Source organism: Castor canadensis, chromosome 7 (assembly GCF_047511655.1).
Source record: "Castor canadensis chromosome 7, mCasCan1.hap1v2, whole genome shotgun sequence".
In the NCBI taxonomy this organism is placed as follows: Eukaryota; Metazoa; Chordata; class Mammalia; order Rodentia; family Castoridae; genus Castor; species Castor canadensis.
The window spans coordinates 153470021-153482819 of record NC_133392.1 but is presented as its reverse complement, the minus strand read 5'-3'; the positions used below and the strand labels follow the sequence as shown (position 1 = coordinate 153482819).

Below are 12799 nucleotides of genomic sequence, written 5' to 3'. Positions count from 1 at the left end.
GGTTCTACTACTTGCAACTAGTTTTATTTTTTTCTTTTGGTAGACAGAGCCACTCCCCCTCCTCTCCAGGTGCATTAACACCATTGCTTCAGCCTGTGGAGTTCTATTTCTTTGAAGCTCTTTTTAGGATTCCTTTCTCACAAATCTGTTCATAAAAACAAACTGCAAGAATAAATTAAATTTTGACAAAGTAAAAGATGTTAAGCTTCTTAAGGTATTTTATAATGATGTATTATTAATATGTTTTCTCAAATTGCATTAAATTCATAAAAATATTCCTGCAAAGCTGGGTGCTGGTGGCTCACACCTACAGTCCTAGCTACTCAAGAGGAAGAGATCAGGAGAACAGCAGTTTAAAGTCAGCCAGGGCAAATACTTTGAGAGACTATGTATCCAAAAAATCCACATTAAAAAAATGGCTGGTGGAGTGGCTCAAGGTGCAGGCTCTGAGATCAAACCCAAGTTTACACAAAAAAAAACAAAACAAAACAAAACAAAAAAAATGCACCCACAAAAGCAAGGGACTCTATCTAAAAAAACCTCAAAAGTGAATGGACTGGTGAGTGGATAAATTGGTAAATCCTTGCCTAGCAAGCTTAAGGCCTTGAATACAGTCCCCAGTACTTCCATAAAAGTAATCAATAAATCAATCAATAAATCCTGGGTGAATGCTAAATGATAATTATTTTACATCTGTTCCAGGAATGGTATAGTTTTTGTGCCTTATTCTTCTGATGTAGAATGTGACATTTCTTGATTTTTTACATATTGAACTATTCTTGCATCCCTGGGTGAATCCCACTAGTGCATAGAGAATGAGCTCCTTGATGTGTGCTGAATAATCTTTGCTAGTATTGGCTTGATGATTTGCATCTGTGTTCATCAGGATATTGGCCTGTAGCTTCCTTCCTTCCTTCCTTCCTTCCTTCCTTCCTTCCTTCCTTCCTTCCTTCCTCCCTGTCTTTTTTCCTCTCCCCACTTTCTCCATTGCTGTTTCTCTCTTCTTTTTTAAATATAGGGATTTGAGTTCATGCCCTTGCACTCACAAGACAGGAGCTCCAGTGCTTCAATCAAGCCTTCAGTTCTCTAAATTTCCCATTGGTATTGACTTCTATTTTGTAGGGCATGGAGACAGGGATCAAGGTATCAGGTTCACTGGGAACTTGATGATACATGAAGCTGGCCTTGAACTTGGGATCCTCCTGTTACCCACTAAAATGCTGATATTATGGAGTCCTGGTATTGACATTATATGTTATGACATTGTGTCAGAAAAGGTACTTGAAATGATTTTACTTTTCTCAAATTTGGCAAGAATTTTTTGAGGATCTAATATATGATTTATTTTGGAGACTGTTCTGTGTGCTGTTGCTGTATTCTATAACTGTGGAGGGAATGGTCTATCAATGTCCATAGACTGTACTTTCAGGCTGATGTTTGTTGAATTTTCTCTCAGTGTGATCTGTCCATTGGTAAAGTGGAGTATTGAAGCCCACTACTATTATTGTGCTGTAGTCAATCTCTGCTTTTCAGTATGGTGCTCCTGTACCAGGTGCACAGATATTTACAATTGTTGCATCTTGATTAACCCCTTTATCATTATATAATGACCTTCTTAAACTTTTTCTCCCTTTTTAAAAAAATGTAAGTCTATTTCATCTGATGTGAGGTTAGCTATCCTGCTTTCATTTGGTTTCCATTGCATGGAAGATCTACTCTCATCCTTTCCCTTTGTCCTTACAAGTGAAGTGAGTTATTTCTAGACAGCAGGTGATCCAGTCCTTTAAAAAAAAAATCAATGCAATCATCTTAAGCTTTTAACTGATTCATTAAGTTCATTTAAATTAAAGATTATTATCATAAGGTAAAGATGTTTGTTGCCCATTTCCCCCTGGTTTTCTTGTAGAACTTTTGTCCCTGTCTTTCTTCTCTCCTTTTATTGTTTGTTGGCTTTCTCTTGTGAAAAGGTGTGTTTTTTTTTTCAGTAGTTATTTCTTTTTTGTTGGTGCTGGGCTTTAAATTCTGGGTTTCATGGTTGCTAGACAAATACTCCACCATTTGAGCCTCAATCCCACACCTTCAATGAGTTTGGAGCTTTTTTTATTTGTTGTTTTTGTTTTGGTGGTGCTATAATTCAACTCAGCATGTTAGACAAGCATTTTATCATTGAGTCCTAGGCCCAAAGGAACACAATAAGTGTTCCTTTTTTGAGACCGGTTTCACTAAGTGACCCAGACTGACTCTGAATTGGCATTCCTCCTGCCTCTGCCTCTGGAGTGGTGGAAATGCAGGCATGGAACACCATGCTCGGCTCTTATAATATGTTTTAATTTCTAACTCATGAACATGCTGAATTTTCTTCCTGTGGCTCCCCTAGGACTTACATAAAATTTTATCGTTATCAAAGTCTGTTCTGAGCAGATCACTAAATTTTAAGTCCCATAAGTACTGTGGATCTCACCTTTCCCTTATAGTTTACATCTTATTGGGATTCTGGGAGTTTGAGGATTTGTTACCTAATACTGCCTCTTGGCCTATTTGAATTTCTATCCAACCCTAATCTAGTTTATCTCAAGGACAGGATGCCTGAAGTCCAGAAGTTCCTGTTCTGATGGACTAGACAAAACTGCTTGATCCTCTTAGGACATCTTAAGTTGCCAAGGGAACTGCAGACAACCTAAAAGTTCATTAACAATCTATATGCTAAATCTACAATTCCATGACAGATGACAATTGCCTTGGTGACAAATGGAAAGAACCACAAAAGGTGGGAAAATGGGTGGAACCCAAGTCCTAGAAAATCCTTTATGTCTATTAGGTGAGTTCCCTACAATGTACTTATGCCACATTCACATCCCTAGAAATTTGTTTTTCTCAAAGAAATGGTAGTTTTCCTTGTCTTTCTTCTCTTTCTTTCTCCTCCCCCTACCACTCACCTTCCTATTTTTGTGAGGCAGGATCCCCTGTCTTAAAAAAAATTGGGAGTGAACTTTAACTCCAATCCTCTTGCTTCTGACTCCTGAGTGTTGAGATTACATATGTAATTGCTGAATCAGTGATCGGGGGAACTTGATGATAGCATAGTGGTCCAGCTTGTGTGTCCTGGGGACACTCTTCCCAGGGTATTTGTTCTGCCTCCACAGGTATATTGTCCTGGGCCACATGAAGGTGTGTGATGTGCATATCTTTTTGTTTTGGTTCTGTGTATGTCTTTGAGCACAGACTTCTTGGTCTTCAAAGCCTCTGCTTTGGCTATAGCTTTGGGAGGGTCAGGAGCTTCCTTTATCCCCTTCAGTGCCGTCTTGGTGAAAATAGTCATCTTTAATTATCTAAATACTCATGTACATGTGAATGATCCAAATCCCAGCAGTTAAGCCTGGCTTGGTGAGACAGGGGTGCAGTCCCAGCACTCGGGAAGCAGAGAGGAGGACAGGGCTCATGGTTATCATGAGCTACAAAAGAGACTTTGTCTAAAAAAACAAAGAAAAAATTAAGAAAGTGCAAACCACACAGTGATGTTTCAGAAATGCATTTTAATGTGAATTATCTTTAAATCCAGAATCAGGAGAAAAATTACAATTAAACTCCTCATCTCTTTTTTGTCGTATTATTATAGTTCATGCAACAAGTACTGAGTGTAGTAAAGTGAGCATTGCATTTTTTCTAGACTGTAGAGAGTAGTGATTAGAGCAATGTATGTCTCTCACCCTTCCCATCATCCACTGCAGCAAGAGTTCTACACAATGGCCTCCCCTGATATGGTTGGGGTGTGTTTTCCCCTGCTGTGGTGTTTAGAAATGAAGCAGGGCCTTTCAGTGCCCTTGTGATCTGTGGTCCAAGATAAGATCCTGTGGGGTGGACCAGTGTCTTTGTGTACAAAGATCATCTCTGAATATTTTTAATTAATTGTGCAAATGTATTTTTGTTGATTCAAATAATGTTGTGTTCTCTATTGCTAGATACCTTTATTTGTGTGTTTATTTATGCATTTATTTATTTTTGTTTTTCTTTCTATCTTTGTTTTTCACACATATATTTACTTGAGAAGGGTGTCAGCATGATGCCCAGGCTGGCCTCCAAGGTGTTGGCTCAGGGGACCCCCCTCAATCTTTCAAGTTGTGTGCACCACTGCACCCTGCACAGATATTTAAACTTCAGAACAAATTCATAATGTTGACATGGCCAATCTTCCTTAAGCAATGATATTTTCATGTTTTGCTTTTGTAACATCAGGAACAGACTGAACACTTTCCTGTCTCACACTTAGGATTATGATGGTCACAGAGCCTAAAAGCACCACCAATGGGGTGTAGTGGATAGAATGGGTCATTGAACTTTGCATCATTCCTGAATCTTTTCCTTTCAAGGAGGGACATCTGACTCACTCAATTGATCCGGAAAAAGATGAACAGCCAGTCAGTAGTAAATGGGTGGAACTTCAGGAATCTGATCAGATGCTGTTTTCTGATTGTCAAGAGGTTGTTTAAAAAGGTACTTGTAGAAAGTTCAATAAAGCTATAGAAGAACCAAAGGAAGAGAAGCAGAGTCCTGCAGCCTGGAGTCACTGCCTGGCTCTGCTGGGAATCAGAGAGCCCTGGGCACATCTTGCACACTGGTAAGTGACTTACCTGTATAAGGACACCCCACACCCTCCCTCAGTCAGGCTCTGTTGTTGCCTCAGACCTGGTGCCACTGAGAATATTTTGATTTCTGCCTCTTCAGATGAATAGGTTTATGATTATTTTTTTCTTTTTTGGCAATGCTGGGAATTGAACTTGGGGCCTATACCTTGCTAGGCAGGCAGTCTACTGCTTGGGCCTTTCTTCCAGCTGTTTTTTTTTTTTTTTAATCCCAGTGGTAATGTACTAACATTGTAACTCAGTTTCAGGGACACACATGTCATACAAAGACATGAATGTCCTATTGTCATGTTTATGAACCAATGTTGGATGAATGTTGAGTATATTCAAGAGAGGGTCTCTCAAACTATTTTCATGAGTTGGCTTTGAATCCAAATCCTCCTGATCTCTCAGTCCCTAGCAACTAGGATTATATGCATGAGCCCCAGGCACCTGGCTCAAAACTATCTTGATTCTTTGCAACTCATGCCTTTTTTTTTTTTTTTTTTGGTGTTTTGGGTTTTGGAGAGGGTGTCTGGTTATGTAACTCCAGCTGGCATTGAAATGATTGTCTCCTGTTTCTGTCTCCTTAGGGCTAGAATTACAGTCCTGCCTCACCATGCCTGGTTTTCATTTGTAAACTTCTCAACCAAGAGGATTTGTTTTGTTTTCTAAAACACCACCATCAATTTGAGTAGACTTTCATTACTCAATGATTTAAATATCACTTTGTACCCCCTTAAATTGTTGTATATGACTAAATGCTCTTGTGATTTTACATATTATATTCTCATTATTTATTTATTTAATCATTGATTTTTTTTCACTCATTTAATTTTTTGGGAGTCTTGCTTTCACTACTCAGCCCCCGCCATCTTGTAGCTCTAAATTGTTCCTGCTCTGATTGCAGACATGGGTATCCCCCCAGGATCTATACCTCCCTTGAAATTAAAGTTTAAAAACAAAGGTGAGAATGGGCATGGTGGCTCAGCTGTAATCCCAGCTATTGGGAGGCTGAGGCAGGAGGATCAATTGTTGGAAGCCAACTGCAATTGTAGGGAAAGACACTGTCACAACAGGAAAAAGAACAAACAATAAGGAAATAAATGAAGAAAGTTTTAAGGTATTTTTTACAGTATTTTATGCCAGTGTCTTATGTATTCCATTCATTCAATTTATTTATTTATTTATGTAGTGTAGATGGGGATCCAAGCCAGCATCTCCTGTAAGTGAGAGAACCCTCTGTCACTGAGCTCCACCCCAGTCTTTGCAGACTTTGAAGGTGGAGCCTTGTTCTGACTCAGGCTCCTCTCCCAGGGCTCAGTGCTCCTAGGAGAAGGGCTGGTACATGGGCATCTCTGTCTCAGAGCTCACCTTAGGCTCATGTCACTGTCAGAGTTTTCCACATTTTGCTTCATGCTGGTCTATTGCTTTCATAATCACTTATTCAAGGATTGAAAACAAATGGCACCATTTTCTAGTCTCCTTACTGCTTCAAGCAGGAAGACATAGAAGGAAAAGGGAATGTAGGGAGCTCAAGCACATGGAACTTCCCTTGCCTTTGTTTTAGGACCTTGAGTGATGACCAGAAACTTTATGACAAAAGACTAGGGTGAACTTTGGCTCCTTGGTGTCCCTTCCAGGAGGGCCTGAACTCACAGGAGCAGTGGTAGGACATGCATGGGCAACAGTGAACTTGTGCTTATGTTGGTGCTGGTGAGACACTCATCCTACTTCCAGCTGTAGCTCTGTGGCCCTCAGGTGCTGAGTGGCAAGGGTGTAAACTGAGATCTCTTCATCACTGCAGAACAAAGACTGGTGTCCTGAGTTGGGTCCTTTAATGGTGAGTAAGAATTTTCTTGGCCTTGGTCTGAAGCAGGCATCTTCCTGGATGATTGCCAAGAGCCTCTCATTACAGATCCTTCAGAATGAGCATCAAGGCCCCACCTACCCTCCTGCAGCTGGCAGGGCAGAGCCTGCTATGGAATGAAGCTCTGGCCTACTCTGCTCTGGAGAAACTTGCCTATTCCCTCCTCTGTTCATGGAGTCCTTAGCTAGGAGATGTGCTAAGATTGTGAATACCATGATGCAATCCTGGCCCTTCCTCTGCCTCCCCTTGGGATCCCTAATTAAACCTTAGGACCTGGAGACTTTATAGGTCATGATGGATGCAATTGACATGCTGCTTGGCCAGAGGTTCACCACAAGTGAGTGTGACTCAGGGAATACTCAATGGAAGGTGCTGTGGTCTATGGAAAACTGAGTTGGGGACATAGAAGATGAAATGACATCTGATGAAGCAAGGAAGACATTAGAAAGTCCAGGGCCATCTCTAAACTCCATGAAGGAAAGGCCTTCTGAGGGGTGGAGGAACACATTGGACAGATGCTAGGATGGCAGAAGCAGCTGTGCCTGTGTCCTCCCACAGGTGTTAAAAGTGGGAACCAAACTTGCTCCAATGGGAAGGGGGTGGAGTAAAGGAAGCAAGATTTCTGTTCATGAAGTCTGGGTAAAGAATCATTGCCTAGCAAGCATGAGCCCTGAGATGGAGGCTCAGCAGGTCAAGAAATAAGAGTAGAAAGATAGAAATAAAAACAGAAGGAATGAAATAAATAAAATTAAGATGGAGAAGAAATTGAAAAGGATACAGTGGTGCCCAGGATGGAGGATGGGGAATAGAAGTACAGGTGGATGTTGGAACCCTGACGAGATTCTCAGACTCTCGCTGTTTGTCCTCAGGAGGTAGAAACTGCAGGTGCTGTACCTGCAGACTGCATACCAGAACTTCTGGAACATGTGTTCAGCAAACATGGCTGGGGACTGCATGTCACAGGCCAAGAGCAGCAATCAAGCAGTGGAGGTCCCTCTGAGGATGGGGTTAAGCAGACTGATAGTTGACCTTAACCTGGAGCTTGATAACCCTCATGACCTGAAATACACCTGTGTGAGTGGGTCCTGCAAATGAGAAGTGTAATACAGCTGTGTTGTATCTGTAGATGCAGATTCGGGGACTGTGCTCCTGCTGCTCCATGACATGGCCTACAGCAGGGTCCTGTGCCTGTTGGAGCTGGACTGCATGAAGAAAGTTGTGCATTGTCCCTGAACCCTGTGTACTTTAGGTGTGTTTGGTTCTTACCTGGGCCAGATGAGAAACCCACACAAACTCTACATCTCTTGTACCTGTGTGTTGTCATGCATTTCTCCAGGCAGAATGAGCAGATTGTCACCTCCTGGTCTTTTGAGTTTGCAAACTCAGCTGCCTCCAACAGCTCTGTATGAATGGGACTTATTTCCTCCATGGCCACCTATCCCAGTTGCTCAGGTGAGGATGTATTGAGCAGTCTAGGAGGCATAGAGTCAAGACTTTCCTTGTTACTTTAGACATGGGTGACATGTGCTGTTTTCCAGCCATTGAAGATGCCAGTGTGATGTGTGCATTAGATGTGTAAGTGTTAACCTTTTCTAGTCTATCCGGTAATATGCATACCCTTAGCTCATCAAAGTCAATGGGGACGCTTCAAGGTGGATGAACTGAATAGAGGAACCATGCTTGGAAGGTCAGGTATAGGGAGGGTGTGTAATGAATCCTTTCCTAGGAGGTGTTCTAACCTCAAGTGGTGAGAATAAGAAGGAGAAGGGGGCATTAAAAGAGGGAAGCACCTTACACCTACAGGTCACCATGGGAGTTCTGAGCTCTGCAGCTGAGTCAGCAGGAAGGAGCCTGTCTCTAAGTCCCTTCTCTGAATGGTGGTGTTGCACTCAGGCAAGGGAGGGAGTGGTGGGAAGTGTGTGGCACTGGGGTTTGGGTGAGGAGCAGGAGTGAAGCAAGGGGAATGATGCTGTGCTGGGGAAGCAAGGATGAGTGAGGTTTCCAGATCTTGCCTTGGTTTGTCCTTCTTATAGGCCTCCATTGGCCAGTTTTGGGGCATTGTGTTTAACAGTGAGGAAAGTGTTCTCTGTAGGTTGGACAGTTGGTGAAAGGCCCCAGCCTAGAGTGGAGTGACTATAGAGGACACTTGTTGACATGCAGCATCCTTGGTATTGACCATGTCCAAATGGTCAGGACAGTGATGGTAAAAGATCTCAGTCCGGATGGGGTGACTAGAGAACACACCTTTTTTTTGTAGGCACTGGTGTTTGAACTCAGGCCCTCATGCTTGCTTGGCACTTGCTATTACAACTTAAGCCACTCTCCTAGCCATTTTATTGATGGGATTTTTCAAATTTGGGTCTTGGGAACTATTTGCCCAACAGTGGTTTTGAAATGTAACCCTCCTGATCTCTGCCTGTGGAGTAGCTGGGATTACAATGGTGAGCCATTGGCACCTAGCCTGAGAACACACTCTTTAACATTCAGCATCCTTGGTATCAATCATGTTCAGATGGACAGGTCAACCTTGGGTATGAATGGAAAAGGTCCAGCTCTCCAACATCAATCCTTCCTGACCCTCATCCACGCTACAATCCATTAGCCGGAAATAACTGCTTGGTCTGTCCTCAGGTGCCTGAGGAGCCCCTTGGAGTCATTGTCAATAACTCAATGCTAGCATGAAGACTCAGACTTGAAACATCTGTCCCAGTGCCCAAGCATCCACCAGCTCAAACTCCTGAGTCTGAAAGGAGTCACGCTGAGCCATGTGGGTCCTGCACCCTCCAAGTTCTGCTAGAGAGAGTCTCAGACGTGCTGAAGACCCTGGATTTGGAAGTCTATGGGATTAGTGTCCTGCAGCTCACTGTCCTCCTTCCTGCTCTGAGCCACTGCTCCCAGATCATCATTTTCAGCTTCCTTGGGAATTGCATTTCCATGTCTGTCCTGAAGGACCTGTGGCGCCATACGGCCAAGCTGAGCCAGTTGAACCAGGAGCTGCACCCTGCCCCTCTGAAGACCTATGATGGCCTGGGTTTTGTGCTTACAGGGAGCCTTACCCAACATTGTACTGAGCTCATGGATACACTGAGGGCCATGAGGATGCCAAAGAGGGTGCTGTTCTGTATTGAGCACCGCCATCTATGTGGCAACCAATGGGTCTATAACATGGAGCACCATCTAAGCTACTAGATGGATGCATGCCTAGTTGACTGCAAATATCCAAATCTTTCCCCTGGCCACTATTAAGTGAAAGTCAAGGCCTAGGTGTCTGGTCATGGGAACAATGAACATGTGGTTTCAGCCCACTGTTCAATAGGTTTGGGGGGAAATGAAGGTGATGGAGGGGGTTCATATTAGAGGGAAAAGGATGACACAGGCAGCAATGGGTCCTTTTGCCATGAGTCATATGCAGTCAGAAATACAAATCAGGACATGCATATGTGTCTTCAGGCTGGAGAGGTGTATGAGGGCATTACCTCTGCACAATCATCTATATAAAAATGGTCAGAACCTCATGCAAACAGTCTTTACCTGCCTGGTGTGTTATCCTGGTGTCCAGTGTGAAGGGAGAAAAGTCCTGTGACTATAGAGAACTGAAGGCACTAAGCTGTCTCATCAGTGAGGCTGAAGACCAAGAACTCATGGCATCAACAATTGGAGCCACGCTGATCACTGCCTTCCATTTTTCCTTCTCTCTGGGCATCTGTGACATCCATATGTGTGGCTGGTCAGTTTTTAATGCACACAAGGCTGTCAGCTGAAGTGAGATCCTCAAACCCACTCTAAAGGACAGAGTCCATTTGGGAATACAGGGGATTGGGATATATGATGCTGGGTATGGTGGACCAAAGGCACATACATTAGGGCTGGGAAAGGGAAAGACAAAGTGCATAAAAAGAGAATTGGGGTAAGCTACATTTCAGAGGTCATGTTCTTGGGTCTCCCAACTATTTCCTGGGCTCCAGCAGACAAATCCTCCAGTATGGTGACAAATATTCCTCCCTGTGCTAATGGTTTACTTTACAGAAGTTAGTGAAACTCTATCAAGAAATGATGGTTCATGTGGTAGAGCAAAGCCCTGCGATCCATCTGAAGCAGGGGGGGTGGCATCATGGAAATGCTTCTTTTCACTGTTTTTCCCTCCTAGCAGGAACCAAAGCTACCCCATTCTTTAATTCACCCTCCATTCTTGGTAACAGAGACAAAAGCAGGAAGTCAGGCACAAAATAGGACTCATCCTCTACATGGGATCTCTATTTAATCAGGATTCATCCAATAGCAGAGATTCAGCAGGTAGCACGGGTGAGAGGTGGACGCACAAAGCTGGATTCAGTGATGTGTGGCTAATGTGGTAGAACATCTGCATAGCAAGTGGGAAGCACTGAGTCCAATCCCCAGTACCAAAAAAATATAAAACGTTTCACTTCCAGTGATCAGAAAAGATCCAAGCAGTAGGCTTCCTGCACCCTCTGCTGGAGGCTCTGGACAGAGGCTCTGAGTGTTTTCTAACACCAGTTTCCTGTGGTCATTACAAAACTCCTGTTATGATAGACTGTTGACCATTAATTTTGAAATTTTAGCAAAGATTTAATTTAGTATACCAAGATGAAGTAAGGTGAAATGGGGGGGAAAAGGGAGAAATATTCCCTGTTTGCCATGTAGAAATGGGAGTAAAGTTTCCTGTGTTGTGATTTTAAGAGATAATAAGGATGTAACTCACTTTAAAAATTATCAATGAAATTTAAATCTTTCACAGAATGCAATAGTATATGAAAGCAGTGTTTAACTTGATTTGCTGGTTTAAGAGAAAAAGTTTGCTCAGGGGTGTAGTTCAATGGTAGAGACCTTGCTGTGCAAGTATGAGACCCTGGCTTCCTTCCCCAGGACTGAGTAATAAATGAAAATTAAGCTGTGTGTGGTATACATGCCTGTAATCCCAGACTCAGAAAGATGTGGTGCTAAGATTTTAAGTTTGAAAACAGGACACTGTGAAAGCCTTTCTCAAAATAAATTAGCAAAGTTAAAAATAAATGTAAACATTAATGAATGTTAATATTACTTACTTAATAAATATTTAGAAGAATAAAATTACAGGGATTAAATTGGCACACTTAATTTTTTTTGGCAGTACTTGGATTTGAACTCAGGGTCTCATGCTTGCCAGGCAGGCACTATACCACTTGAGCCACTCCACCAGCCCTTTGTGCATTCTGTATTTTCAAGATAGGGCCTCTTAAAGAAGAACTGACACCAACCCTCCTTAAACTGTTCCACGAAATAGAAAGGGAAGGAAAACAGCCTAACACATTTTATGAAGCCAGTATTCCACTTATCCCAAAACCAGGCAAAGACACCTCCAAAAAGGAGAACTATAGGCCAATCTCCTTAATGAACATTGATGCAAAAATCCTCAACAAAATAATGGCAAACCGAATTCAGCAACACATCAAAAAGATTATTCACCATGACCAAGTAGGCTTCATCCCAGGAATGCAGGGGTGGTTCAACATATGAAAATCAATAAACGTAATAAACCTCATTAACAGAAGCAAAGACAAAAGCCACTTGATCATCTCAATAGATGCAGAAAAAGCCTTTGATAAGATCCAACACCATTTCATGATAAAAGGTCTAAGAAAACTAGGAACAGAAGGAAAGTACCTCAACATTATAAAAGCTATATATGACAGATTCCAAGATGGCAGCTAGAGGGAGGAAGCAGAAAGTGAGCAACCTATAGTGAAATCTTGGAGAGACGCTGAAGACACATTTTGCAGGCATAATCACTGAGAAAAGGCATAACTTTGACCCCTCCACACCTCCAGCTGACGCAGAGAATCTCCACTTCATGTTAACCGGAGAAACCAGGAGGGCCCCCAGGCCGCCAGTCGCCAGTGCCCAGACTGCTTGGGAAGACGTGAACCAGGTGAGCTTCGCAGTACCGAGGTACTCCCACAGACAAGCCTGGGCCAGAGCAGCATAGCCCCTGGGACAGACTGACCTCCACCCGGGGAAAAAAGAGAAACGGAGTAATAAGCAATAAGAACAAATAAGACACACAGGAAAGAGGGTGGGGCGCACTGAGTGCTGAAGATTGGGGGAAGAGAACCCTTCCTGGGACTGTAAATAAACAAGCCGGGCAGGCCGGAGAGGCTCTGGCGGGAGCAGGGACGCACACCCAGCAACCAGGAGTGGGGAAGCTTGTGAGAGTGGTGGAGGGAGGAAAACTCCACAGGAGAGGAGGGAAGACCCACTTCCCACATGAGCTGTAAACAAACATGGCAGCTGGCAGGAGCAGCAACACCGCCCA

The 12799-nt window shown here is 43.0% G+C and overlaps 1 protein-coding gene and 1 non-coding gene across 2 annotated transcripts in view; one reads left to right on the top strand and one right to left on the bottom strand.

The window, feature by feature from the left end:
- LOC109701980 (PRAME family member 12-like) overlaps positions 1 to 12799 on the top strand; it is a 40364-nt gene that overhangs the window by 10209 nt on the left and 17356 nt on the right.
- Positions 4848 to 4951, bottom strand: LOC141425402 (small nucleolar RNA U13). Its single transcript, XR_012450447.1, has one exon. It is a non-coding gene; the product is annotated as a small nucleolar RNA U13 (small nucleolar RNA).